The 12,204-nt window shown below is 44.2% G+C and overlaps 1 protein-coding gene across 3 annotated transcripts in view; it reads right to left on the reverse strand.

Annotated features, from left to right (window-relative positions):
• The window catches only part of TP53I11 (tumor protein p53 inducible protein 11), a 42,563-nt gene extending 30,610 nt beyond the window's left edge, over positions 1-11,953 (reverse strand). The window contains exon 1 of one of the 3 annotated variants that reach the window (XM_084630099.1): positions 11,634-11,953. The gene's annotated coding sequence lies outside the window, so the exon portion shown is untranslated. The remainder of the gene's footprint in view (positions 1-11,633) is intronic. The other 2 variants (XM_084630100.1, XM_084630098.1) reach the window with 2 other exon arrangements.
• Between the last annotated feature and the right edge of the window lie 251 nt (positions 11,954-12,204).

A 12,204-nucleotide genomic window follows, 5' to 3' on the forward strand; every position in this document is an offset into this window, starting at 1 on the left:
AGGCCTCTGTTTCCCCACCTTTAAATTGGAGATAATGTGATTGATTTGGCTCACATGGGTGCTATTAAGATTAAATATCTAAAGTTTTTGAACTGTTCAGAGTTAGAGATTGTACTACATTGGATTAATCATGTTATCTAGTTGATAGCCTGCTTATGGTATAAATCAGAGCTTCAGAGGAAGGCTAAAAACCTCCATTGGAGTATCTGGCTAACTATACAATATTGATCAAAATCAGGGAAGTCACTTCTGGCCTCTGACAACCAGCTTATGCTCTGTAGCATGAGATCGGAGGTGTCTTTACTTGCTACGGGCAGAAAAATCAGAACTGACTTTTTGGTTCTTTGGCCATTCTAAAAGTTTTGCTGAAACCTTTTTTCTGTTTAGGTTGACACAAACAAATTTCATGTTGAGTAAAATGAAAGATAGACCTGAAACGTTGTTTGAATTTAAGTTAAACTGAAGTTTCAAGAGTTATTTTAAATGTGGGGGGGAGGGAGTGATGTGTGTTGAAAGTCTTAAAAAAAATTTTTAATTTGAGGTTTTGACCAAAACAAAATTTGAAAAATTTTACATGAATTCATGAAGTTTTGGCTGACTTGAATCTGCATTTTTTTTTTTTGGTGTGGGGAAAAAGAGTTCCAGGTGAAAGATTTTGCCCAGTTCTAGCTGTTATCTTGAAGTGCAAGTAGGAATACTTCACATCAATATTTACTTCAGATATTCAAGGAGCTCCTTTTTTAAAAAAAATCCCTGCTGTTTGGATACCACCTATAGTTGCCATAAAACTAACCAGGCCATACATAGGTCAAGGTGGTCATGTGTGACACAGGGATGGCATAGTGCACAAATACCTTTAACTCACTGGTGATACCATAAAAAATGGTCTTTCCCATTCAGCTCTTGACAGTCAGTTTAGAGGTACCAATGTCGCCTGTGCTCATGGTAATGCCCACTCAGCAGCTGATGCAGGACTGACTTTGCTTTTACTTGCTCTGCTAAATCAGGGAATATACATGGTGTGTGCATGCACACCCCACAAACGGCTAACTCTAGAATTATACACAGATCAACAAGGCTCTGGCTTGAAATGTGACACTTAATCTCACCTTTCTCAATTTCATAACATGCACCAGCAGCAATGGGTATTCAGCACACAAGCACCTTTTTAGAACAGTGTTATCAGAAAAAGGGAATAAACGGAAGGCACCTGTACAGACTGAAAAGGGCAATGCTTCTTACACTTCCAGAGGGGTTTCCCAGATCTGCAAAAGGCTGATGCAAGGTCCATATATGGAATAGTCAAGAGTGGTTTCTTGTAGCAGCAGCATTTCAGATGTATATCATTACTGCCTAGAAGCCTCAGACATGTTGGGGCCCTGCTGTCCCATTCACTATGTTCTAATGGATGATCCTTGCATCATTGATGCATTTGTCAATATGGATTCACACAGCAGGATAAGAAGTGGAGTGGTCCTTTCTGTTCTACTGGATGTCAGTGTAGAACATGTTTCCTTAACAAGCCCTGTTTTTCCACATGTGGAAGGAATAAAATGTCTAGATCTAGGGAATAATATTTTAAAAAAAGCCAAGAGGGGAGGGGGATGTGGACTCATTCCCAGGTCTGTCTCCCTTTTCAGACCCCATGGCTGGTGACATGCTCACATCTAAAAGTGATTTGGGAAATAATCCCTCATACTTGACCAAAAGTGCAGAGATCTCTCCACCCCACTCCTAATCCAGTTAGGACATCTGAAAGTTTAAAGTTTTAGTTCTGAGGAAAGGGATACATTACAAGAAAAGCCTCAGGTGAAGTGTGGCAATGACATGCACACTTTTGACTTGTCCTTAGGACGCTAAAATGCCGATCTCTGAAATCACTGTCCTGAGGATGGCCCTTCCTCACAGGGATTTCAAGTGCCACCAATTCCACATGGATGGTACAGAATCATCCTCAGAGCACTGTGATATTGGAGGGGATTCTCCAATGGATCTCTACTAGCAGTGGAACTGACAGGTCATCAGACTCAAGGGTAGTAGTGGGGAAGATAGCAGTTGCTAGATGCCTCTTACACATCAGGGGTTATGGAAGCATCTTTCACATTTCCATGCCTGAAAACTCCACATGCTGAGAACACAAAGGCATGAAGGAAGTAGTATCAGCATACAGAAAACACAAATTCCTCATTAGCAGAATAACTCCAAGCAGGAGAAATGCGAGTCTCAAGGCAGGTCTATGCTACCACTTTCATTGAACTAATGTACGTTGCTCGGGGGGGGGGAGGAAGGGGGGTGAAAGACCCCCTCTCCTCCCAAGCAACACCAGTTTAGCACTGTCCACACCAGCGCCACCGACATGCTTCCGCTTCTCACTGAGGTGGAGTAATTATGCAGATGGGAGCGCATGCTCTATCAGCATAGCGCGTCTTCACAGATGCGCCATATTGACGCAGCTGCACCAATGCAGCTCGGTCGTGTAAACTTGCCCTCAGACTTCAGTTAGTACTTCCCTTGCTACCTCTTCTGTGGCTTCAGATAACGACTCACAGGGCTGACACTGTTTTTCTCAGCCTGCTCCAAATACTTCCCAGGGATCAACAAAAAGGTGGAGATGTAGCAGCTGCATCACAATGCCATCCAGAACTGCCTGGTGAAAGTCATCGCACCACATCTGGGGGAGGTTGCCATGAACTGCGTTATCGACAGCCAGTTGCGACCTGACGTGGTCGTCACCAGTGAGGCCCAGGAAAAGATCATCCTTGTCGACATCACGGTCTCCTTTGAGAACAGGACCCCAGCCTTCCGCGAAACCCGAGGTCGTAAAATAGAAAAATACACCCCCACCCCCCCGCGGCAGACACCTTGAGAGCAAAGGGCTACAAGGTGCAGATGGACGCCCTGATCGTCAGAGCCCTGGGCGCCTGGGACCCCTGCAACGAGCGTGTGCTGCAGACCTGTGGGATCGGTCGATGCTACGCACGGCTCATGCGGCGCCTCATGGTCTTGGACACCATCCGATGGTCCAGGGACATCTACATTGATTACATCACCGGCCACCGACAGTACCAGGAGGTGTGAGCCGGAACAACATCATGCATCAAACTATGAGAAAGGGAATGAGAGATTTCTTCCATTGGACCATATGAACTGGAACCATAAACTCACTGAGTATTAAATCTCACCAAATGAGGTTAAATCCATCCCATTCATCGCATCCACTCATACTCCACACCTGAACATAGCCATTATATGAACATAGCCATTATATGAACATAGCCTCATCTCAATGTCTGTACTTTTACCCCCAATTGGGGATATTGCAGATTATGTATTCCTTACACCAGCTGCTCCTAAACCAAACTTCATACCCCTTGATAATCTATACATTATTCCCTGATAACCAGAAACTTCTATGCTTAAACTCTGTACTGTTTTCTTTTTATTTTAAGATCTTAATAAAATTCTTATCTTTGTTTGCTTTGTGCTGTAGATGGGGTGGTAACTTGATTTACTCAGGACATTTTAGGTTAGCTACTTCATTCATATCTCTGGATAAGATCAACCTTTAATCCACCCCCAATAGATTCATTGGCAACGGCTGGGACAGGAGTCAAAGGGGCTCATCAAATCTGACATAGGGTGTGATGTGCAACAGGGTAGTGCCCAGGTTCTATCCAGAACACTAGAACAAGGGTATGTTCAGAATCTGCACAGTAGTGAATCAGCACAGCTGCGTGTACGTTGGTGTTACAACTCTCCTGTGCTCAACAGTATGTCATACCTGAGCAAGTGTGTCCTAAGCCCTATATTGTCATCACTTCCAGAGTCTCAACTTCAAGTGTTAAGGGCCTATGCTTTGGCAACGTCCTGTTCTCTCTATCTTAAAGTCCTGAGTAACTATGGATCTATTACTACAGAGTCAGATTTGTCCACCATATTAGGTGCAGCCCTTGAGTTCCTGGCAAGCTTCCAATGCAACCCACAGCAGGGCAAAGTTTGGGTGTTCCTTTATTATTAAGCATTTCCCATAGTAATTTCTGCTCCAGGGCGCGCACATCCTGGACTTAGTCTTTACTCACATGGCAAATCCCCAGGCTTTGCCAAGCAAACATTATCTGGCTCCTCAGGAATCCGCAACACAAGTTCCTGCACTTTTACTTTGGTCACTGGGGAGGACAGTCAGAGTCTTGTAGTTCACTGGTGTACACTATGTATTACCCTTCAGCTGTATGGCATGTAATTAAAGGGTGAGTGAAGGATATTCAAGCTCTTGCTAAGCCCTGGAACTCTGAAATAAACTGGTTTCATAACATGCCATGCTTTCTGGAATGCCTCGCTTTTTAGTGATTGACTTGTCTAATGCCTTTCACCCTTAAGGACCCCCAGAGCTCTTCAACCTTTATATACAGTATTGGAACGTCCAGCTCTACAGTGGAATATAGCAACTTTTAATGCTGTTTGAGAATGCTACCTGACTTACATGCCCCTCCCCCATTACTGTAATCTTTAATCCATTTATCCTCAAAACCCCTCTGAGGTAGGCTAATAGATTTCCAAGACCAGAGGGGACCATTATCAGCTAGTCCAGGGATTCTCAAACTGGGGGTTGCAAGATGGTTACATGCGGGATGTGAGCGTACAGCCCTGACCCTGGCCATGCATGGGGCTCCAAGCCCCCAGTAAGTTACCCTCCCCCATTTTTAGTTTATTTGGGGGCGGGAGAGATTGCAGTCAGAGGCAGACTGTGTGAAAGGGATCGCCAATACAAAATTTGAGAACCACTGATCTACTCTGGCCTCCTCTATAAACATAGCCATAGAACTTTCCCAAAACAATGCGTAGAGCAGAGCTTTCAGAATAACCTCCAATTCAGATTTAAAAGCTGTCAGTGATGGAGAATCCCCCACAGCCCATGGTCAATTGTTCCAGTGTCTACATCACTCAGTTATAATTTCACCTTGTATCTAGTCTGAATTGTCTAGTTTAAACTTAGTCATTGGATCATGTTATACCTTCCTCTGTTAAATTTAATAGCTCTTTATTAAGTATTTGTTCCCCTGTGGATACTTAGGCTCATCAAGTCACCTCCTAACCTTCCCTGTTAGGCTCAAGGAGCTCCATCTATTTTGCTCATCATGAAAAGGCATGTTTTCCTATCCACTAATCATTCTTATGGTTCTTCTCTGAACCCTCTCCAATCTATCAACATCCTTCTTGAATTGTTGACAACAGAACTGAACACGCTATTCCAGCAGTAATTGCACCAGTGCCAAATACAAAGGTAAAATAACCTCAATTTATGCATCCAAGGATCACATCAGCCCTTTTGACCAGTGTCTCACTGGGTGCTCATGTTCAACTGATTCTCTACCAGGACTCCCAAATCTTTTCTAGAGTCACTGCTTCCTAAGATAGTCTCTCCTCCCCTCCACCCCCCATTGTAAAGTATGGCCTACATTCTTTGTTCCTACAAGTACACATTTATCCATATTAAAATGTAATTTGCTCGGTAAACTGGGCACAAGTAAATGTTCCAGAGTGCTCTGTATCAGTGACCTGTCCTCCTCATTCATCACTCCCCCAATTTTTGCATCAGCTGCAAATTTTAGTGATTACTTTCTTCCATGTGGTTAAGCATTAGAGCACAGAGCCAAGAACCAATCCCTGCGGAACCCCACTAGAAAGAAATCTGCTTGATGATTCCCTGTATACAATTACACTGAGACCTACCAGTTAGCCAGCTTTTAATCCACCTATGTGCCATGGTTTTTTTTAATCAAAATGTTGTGTGGTATCAGGTCAAACACCTTACGTAAGTCTAATAACTATCACCTTTATCAACCAAATTTGTAATCTCAAAGTTGTGTGACAGGATCTGTTTTCCATAAACCTACTTTGACTGGCATTAATTACCTTCAATTCTTTATTAAAGTGAGTCCCATATCAGTTGCTTCATTATCTTGCCAGCAATTGAGGTCAGGCTGACAGGCCTATGATTACCTAGGTCATCCCATTCACCCTTTTTAAATATTCACATAGATGAGGAACCGAGGCACAGAGTATATAAGTGACTGTCCTATGGTTACACAGGAAGTCTGGGGCAGAGCTGAATGTGACCCCAAATGAATAATGTATCCAGCTGAATCTGCAGATGGATTTTGAGAAGCATGAAGTTAGAGTCAAAAAACATACCTGCTCCCTATACTCTTCCAACAAAGCACAAGGGGATCTTTTAGTGACAGTCAAGGCCTAGGATTATTATTTCATATACAAGATGGCACCCCTAGCAACACTATGTCCCTTAGTGCTACAGTGGTTCCTTGACAGAGCTGTCAGTCAGAGGCAAACGTACCAGCTGCTGAGTCACCAACATAATTTCTCAAGATCTGAGGGTTTTCTTTGTAGGCCTCTTACTCAGCTGCTGAGCTAGCCTCATACTGCTGTCTCTGAAGGCTGACAGGATTACAGCCTGAAATGGCATAGCTGCAAGCCCTGTGTCCGTAGCAGGCACTAGGCCAGACTGCTGTCCCTGTCTGACTTTCCCCTTGCAGCTGTGCATGTCACAGTTCGAGATACCTTGCATGTGGTTTATATTTAAAACAGGAAGAAGGATTTCTTTAGAATGCAGCCTCCTTCTGTTCCTTAACACCATAATCTCCCTCTTAGATGCATACCCCTCAGTCAGGCTGCTGCTAGCAAGTCCAAAGGCACACCTGTGTGCACAGCTGCATGCATTCACACTGTTGCTGACCCCACAGCAGAACATAGAACTGTTGCTCAATTTAGGATCAAACTCACTTGGACATACAAGAGTGAAAGAAATCTATAGTCCAGATTAAAATGCTAGGGCCAACACCAATGAAGCCCATAATAATGATGTGGGTCCCAGTCTCCTTTCTGAGCTTGGCCCAGTAAATTCAGGAGCCAAAGTTCATCCCCCTACCTATACAATTGGTTTTTTTTTTTGTAGAAGAAACCGTTTGCACCTTTCCCAGACCATCTAAGGCTGCTAGTGGACATACAATTCACCACAGACATGCTTTTCCTGATCTCTCTCCAGCCCTTGCTGTGAAGCTTGCCCTTTCCCCTTCTCTTGGCAGATGTCACCAAGCTTCTACCCCACAGCCACATTGAAGAGAGAGAGAAAAAAAAAAAAGAGGGGAGCAGACACTGTTTTGGCACAATGAGCAGAGGGTTGGGACGCAGAAGGCCTTGAGAAAGTCCCTTTGCCTTTCTTCCTTGGTTTACCCCTTTGAAATGGGAATAACCCTGACTCATCCCTATTTTATGGATAAATTAGTCAATGTCAAGCACTGTAAAAATGTGCTAAGTAGGCAGTCCCACGTTATGGATATTTTCCCAAGGGGAAAGTTAATGATTCTTGTGACTGGAACACCCAGGTGTCATGGCTGGTCACATGAAGAATGGGAAAGAGATATGTATCTTCTTTATGAAACATTACAGAGTTTGGTCTAGTGATTTGAAACAGAGAGATCTGGGAGTCAAGACTATAGTGTTCTTATACTGACCCTCTTTGTGTGTCCTCCAGTAATGGGAAGTGATTTCCTGTGTCTCACTCTCCCAGTCTAGAAAATGGGGATAACCCTAACTGGCTGGACAGAGGGGCTGAGACAATTAGTTTGTCTTTATAAAGTTCTTTTGAGATCTCAAAGTAGAAAGCACTGAAGACAAATGACTTCACATTCAGTTATATTTGTAAGACAAAACCTTAAAGTTCCAGCTTGATTTTTAATCTTTACAGATAAGTTCACCTATCGTGCTAAAAGAGAACTGATGACCTGGGGAACCCTAGTTAGTTTGGCATCTAGGAACCAAGAAAAAAGCTTAACTTACAAAAGAAGTTACAAGATTCCATTTAACATCAGCTTGTATCTCTGGTCCGCTCCTAGGGCTATTTTTAAATCTGCTCTAGAGACACAAGCCTCCAAGTGCATCTGATGAAGTGAGCTGTAGCTCACGAAAGCTTATGCTCAAATTGCTTAGTCTCTAAGGTGCCACAAGTACTCCTTTTCTTTCCAAGGATTTGTTTTTATGCTACTATATTTGAAATGTGAAAATATCTGCTTTCTATAAATAGTATCCTCAAAGTGCCAAGACCTTGCCTGTTGGTTTAGGCCCCCCCTCCCAAACCCCCCCCCCCACACACAACCCCAAACAATATAAATAATATTTGTTTGTGTATCCTCCAGTGAAAAGGAAAGAATTAAAACTACAACAGCAAAGGAAAAACACAGGCACAGAAGATGTGCAATACCATATCAAAATCTCAGTCTCACTGGTCTGGTATCAGCGTTTTTATGCGTGCTTTGAGCCTGTTCTAATCAGTTAAGTCACCTCCATAGCAAGTCTAAGGATTTTAATTTCTTTAGACTCCAGGGCTTTTCTGACAAGCTTCCTCTTTCTGGGGAAATCCCCCTTTCTAAAGCATAGTGGTAATTTTGTGTTACTTTTCTTTACACAAGGATCTTGAACTTCATTATATTGCAGTCTCTTAGTAGTTCAGCTAGAAACAGTGTTACTACTTGAACCACTGCTTGAGTGTGTCTCTTTAGAACTAAGGCAAGAAAGGCTTCTCCCCTTGCCTGCTCTAAGGGCCCATTAACACTGCAATGAGACACCCATGACTGGCCCATGCCAGCTGATTTGGGGGCTTTTTAATTGCCATGTAGACAGTTGGGCTCAGGCTACAGCCTGAGCTCTGGGACCCTTCCAGCTCACAGGATCCTAGAGCCTGGGCTCCAGCCCAAACATCTACACAACAATTCAACAGCCCCACGAGCCGACACAGGCCAGCAGCAGGTATAATTACAGCTTAGACATGCCCTAACGTCTCATCATACAGCAGCACTGGTGATCGCTCTAGTGTAGAGGAAGCATTGGCAGCTGCTACCCTTTTTACTACCATATCCTTGAGGCCTGCTCTGTGCAGTTACAAATGACCCAGTGATTTAATAGGTGGGGACCAGTGGGAGTCATGTCTACCTTTAGCGCTCCCTATTGTTGAGATGGGGAGAAATTTTTCAGGGAAGGGGTGGGGGAGAATGCATGTGCACACACAGTCCTAGGGACTAAAAGAATAACCATCCCCCTCCACACACACGTGTCAAGCCATCTTAACTTGATTGGAACCCCCACCTAACCCGCCATTAAACCCAGTTTAACACTAACTCTCCCAGCTTGCCCTTCTGAGATAGGGCTAATGTTGAAGAGCTTCTACACTAGGGCAATGGGAGCTACATGAGCACCTAGAAAGATCTTTAAATCGAGCTGCATTCTTTCCACCTCTGGACTTCATCCTTCCTTCAGCGTAACAGATAATCCCATGATTTTTCCTGCTTTCAGGCACTCTCAACTCCTCTTTTCCTCACATGTGCTATTGTGATCTGCTGCTTCCTTTATAACAGCTTTGAAATCCATCCTTATCTGTCCCTGCCTCTCTCTTGCTCGGTGCTATAGGTTCCTTTTCCACAGGCTCCTTAACAGCCACATAGCTCTTCTACTACAGAGTATCCAGAATACCAATGCCAAAATTAACTTCTAGCTGTGACTAGATCACACAGACCCCAGCCTCATACAAGTCCCTCCACTGGTTCTATGTCCCCTACTGCATTTATTTCAAATTTCTGCTCTGCACAGCCAAGGCTCTGCCCCTGCCTACATCTCATCTGTGGTCACCTGCCACTTCCTTATTTGGACCCTGCACCTCCCTCTTTCCACCAATTCCAGTGTTTCATGTTAACACTGGCTGAAGACAGTCTCTGCACCAAAGAGCTGACCACCTAGACATTGACAGGATACAGATTGCGTCAGCCAAGCAATGCTCACACAGACTAAGGTGGTTCCTTCTCCTTCCATCTGGCCATCCTGTCTTATGTTCTTCAGCACCCTGTCTCATGATCAGTTCAGATTGTGTGGCAGTTACCAGGTTTTGCTTCCTATGTAAAGCACCATGCATACCTTCATTGTGCTCATGCAGATGTCAAATCATCAGTACCCACTATTAAGGGTTCTTTAGTTGATTAGGACAATTTCACCTGTGTCAGCTCATGGTCAAATCCAGTTTATTCTCCCACAGCTGGGTGAACTGAGAAGCAAATGTGAGTGGACTTATAACTTTTTTGTTGTAAAAGCAGGCAGTGACTAAGATGCACAGGGAGCAAAAACAACAAAAACAACACAATTGATACAAGAGTAGTTTCAGAGTAGCAGCCGTGTTAGTCTGTATTTGCAAAAAGAAAAGGAGTACTTGTGGCACCTTAGAGACTAACCAATTTATTTGAGCATAAGCTTTCGTGAGCTACAGCTCACTTCATCGGATGCAGAGGAGTTGTATCTCTCCAAACACAAGGAGCTCCACTCCCTAACCCAGAGAAGAAAAAAAATAAAAATCACTGCCAGCCACAGTTGCCTTTGTCCACTTCAGGTCTACCCTGTGGCAGCTCTTTAGATTGAAGTGTTATAGGATGGAATATGCAAGTGGCAGCATGAGTCCAGAAAGGCCACATAGCCACTCACCTCTTGCCCTACCACTACTCATGCTTGGCAGAGACCGGAGAGGGTCCTACGTGCCTTCGCAAAGTTTTGCGTTGGGAAATTTGGAAGTGGCTTTAGGAATAGAAGTTACCGATTTGCACTGAGACAGAGAATTGAGAGGCAAAATAAACCGTACACTTGGATGTTCAGATTCTGCAGATGGGGAGTCTCAAAGTAATGCTATAGTTCACAGCCCTTTCTCTCACTGATGTTTCCTTGAGACAAACACACAGGCCATCATTCCTGTAACAAGCAGTACAATAACTAGAAGCAAAGGAAACCCCCTACAATTACAGGCAGATTACCTGCTTCCTCACCCACAAAGGGATCTCCTTTTCTGATGCATGTAGCACTGTCCCATATCAAAATGCAAAGACCCCTGCAAACACACACACGTGCATACAGGTTAAACAGCTGGAAGTGTTTTTCTGATACTCTTGTATAACGATTACTATACAACCCCCCAAACAATACATTACCACACACATCCCCCCCACACACAGCACCAATATTTGTCCGCTCACGTGAATTTCATGCCAATACTTTGAGTGGGAAAAAAATGCACAAACTGCTTATTCCTAACAAACAAAGATGAAGTGAGAAATCTCAAGGCATTTACCATTACAGCGGTTCCCCGAACTATTCGTTACCGGTGAGCAGGAAGTGGCTCTTAACACAAAACCACATCAGAAAGGATTTGCATTGCTTTACAACTTTCCATCTCCAAAGTCAATGCAAATACTGGGAACGTGAGAGGGGGAATCAGCAAATCCCTCAGTCCGCCAGCACACCACAAGCCAGCCGGAGGTGCAAAGAAACACAAGCGGCGCAGCAGAGAGACATCCGTGCAGTGCCTTCCCAAGGCATGAGCGGTTTCTGTGCAGCATCGTGGTACCTTTGTTTGTTCTGACTCCGGGAAACCCCTAAAAATAGTTTCTGCAACAGGGGCCCGCCAGACCAGCTCAAACTAGCGAGCAGCAAAGAAACATTTCCACAGAGAGAGACCGAGAAATGCTGGGCTAGAAATTGGGGGGGAAGAGAGAGAGAAGTAATCGCACTGAAACCGAACACAAACTTACAGCCTTAGAGCATGTTCTCCCTGGAGTTGGAGGGGGGGTTGCGTGGTCTATCGAACGACACCCCCACGTGAAAAATAATTTCCACAGCCAGAGACCAATTCACATCTTGCTGGTCAGTTGCAGAGACAGAAACTGACTAGACGGAGCGCTCTCCGCCGGGGGCCCTTTGTGTAATCTACACTTACCATAATACAAGAGCCAAACCTAGCACCTCCTCTACATTACCATATTACACCAATCCCACGTCGCACCGAAAAGCAAAACTGCTGTGCAGTTGCCACCCACACGCTGTGGTGATTAGCTTAAGCGACATCAGCAGGAACCGAGCGCCTAGAAATCAAGTCTGCAGGAGCACGTTTACCGTAATTAATAGAACACACCGTGCATACTTTTTCAATTGACTGAGTGTAGCACCACACTAACCGTAATGCATAAATATTGCATCCACATTATTATACTGCTTAGTTTTAGAGAGACGCCCTGAGATTAGCCCATGCCGATTTAGCTTTTACCATAAGAGCAGGAATAATGTACCCTTAGCTATGCATTATTTATGTGGCCGTAAATCCAT

Source organism: Lepidochelys olivacea, assembly GCF_965140295.1.
Source record: "Lepidochelys olivacea isolate rLepOli2 genome assembly, chromosome: 6".
Lineage (NCBI taxonomy): Eukaryota > Metazoa > Chordata > Testudines > Cheloniidae > Lepidochelys > Lepidochelys olivacea.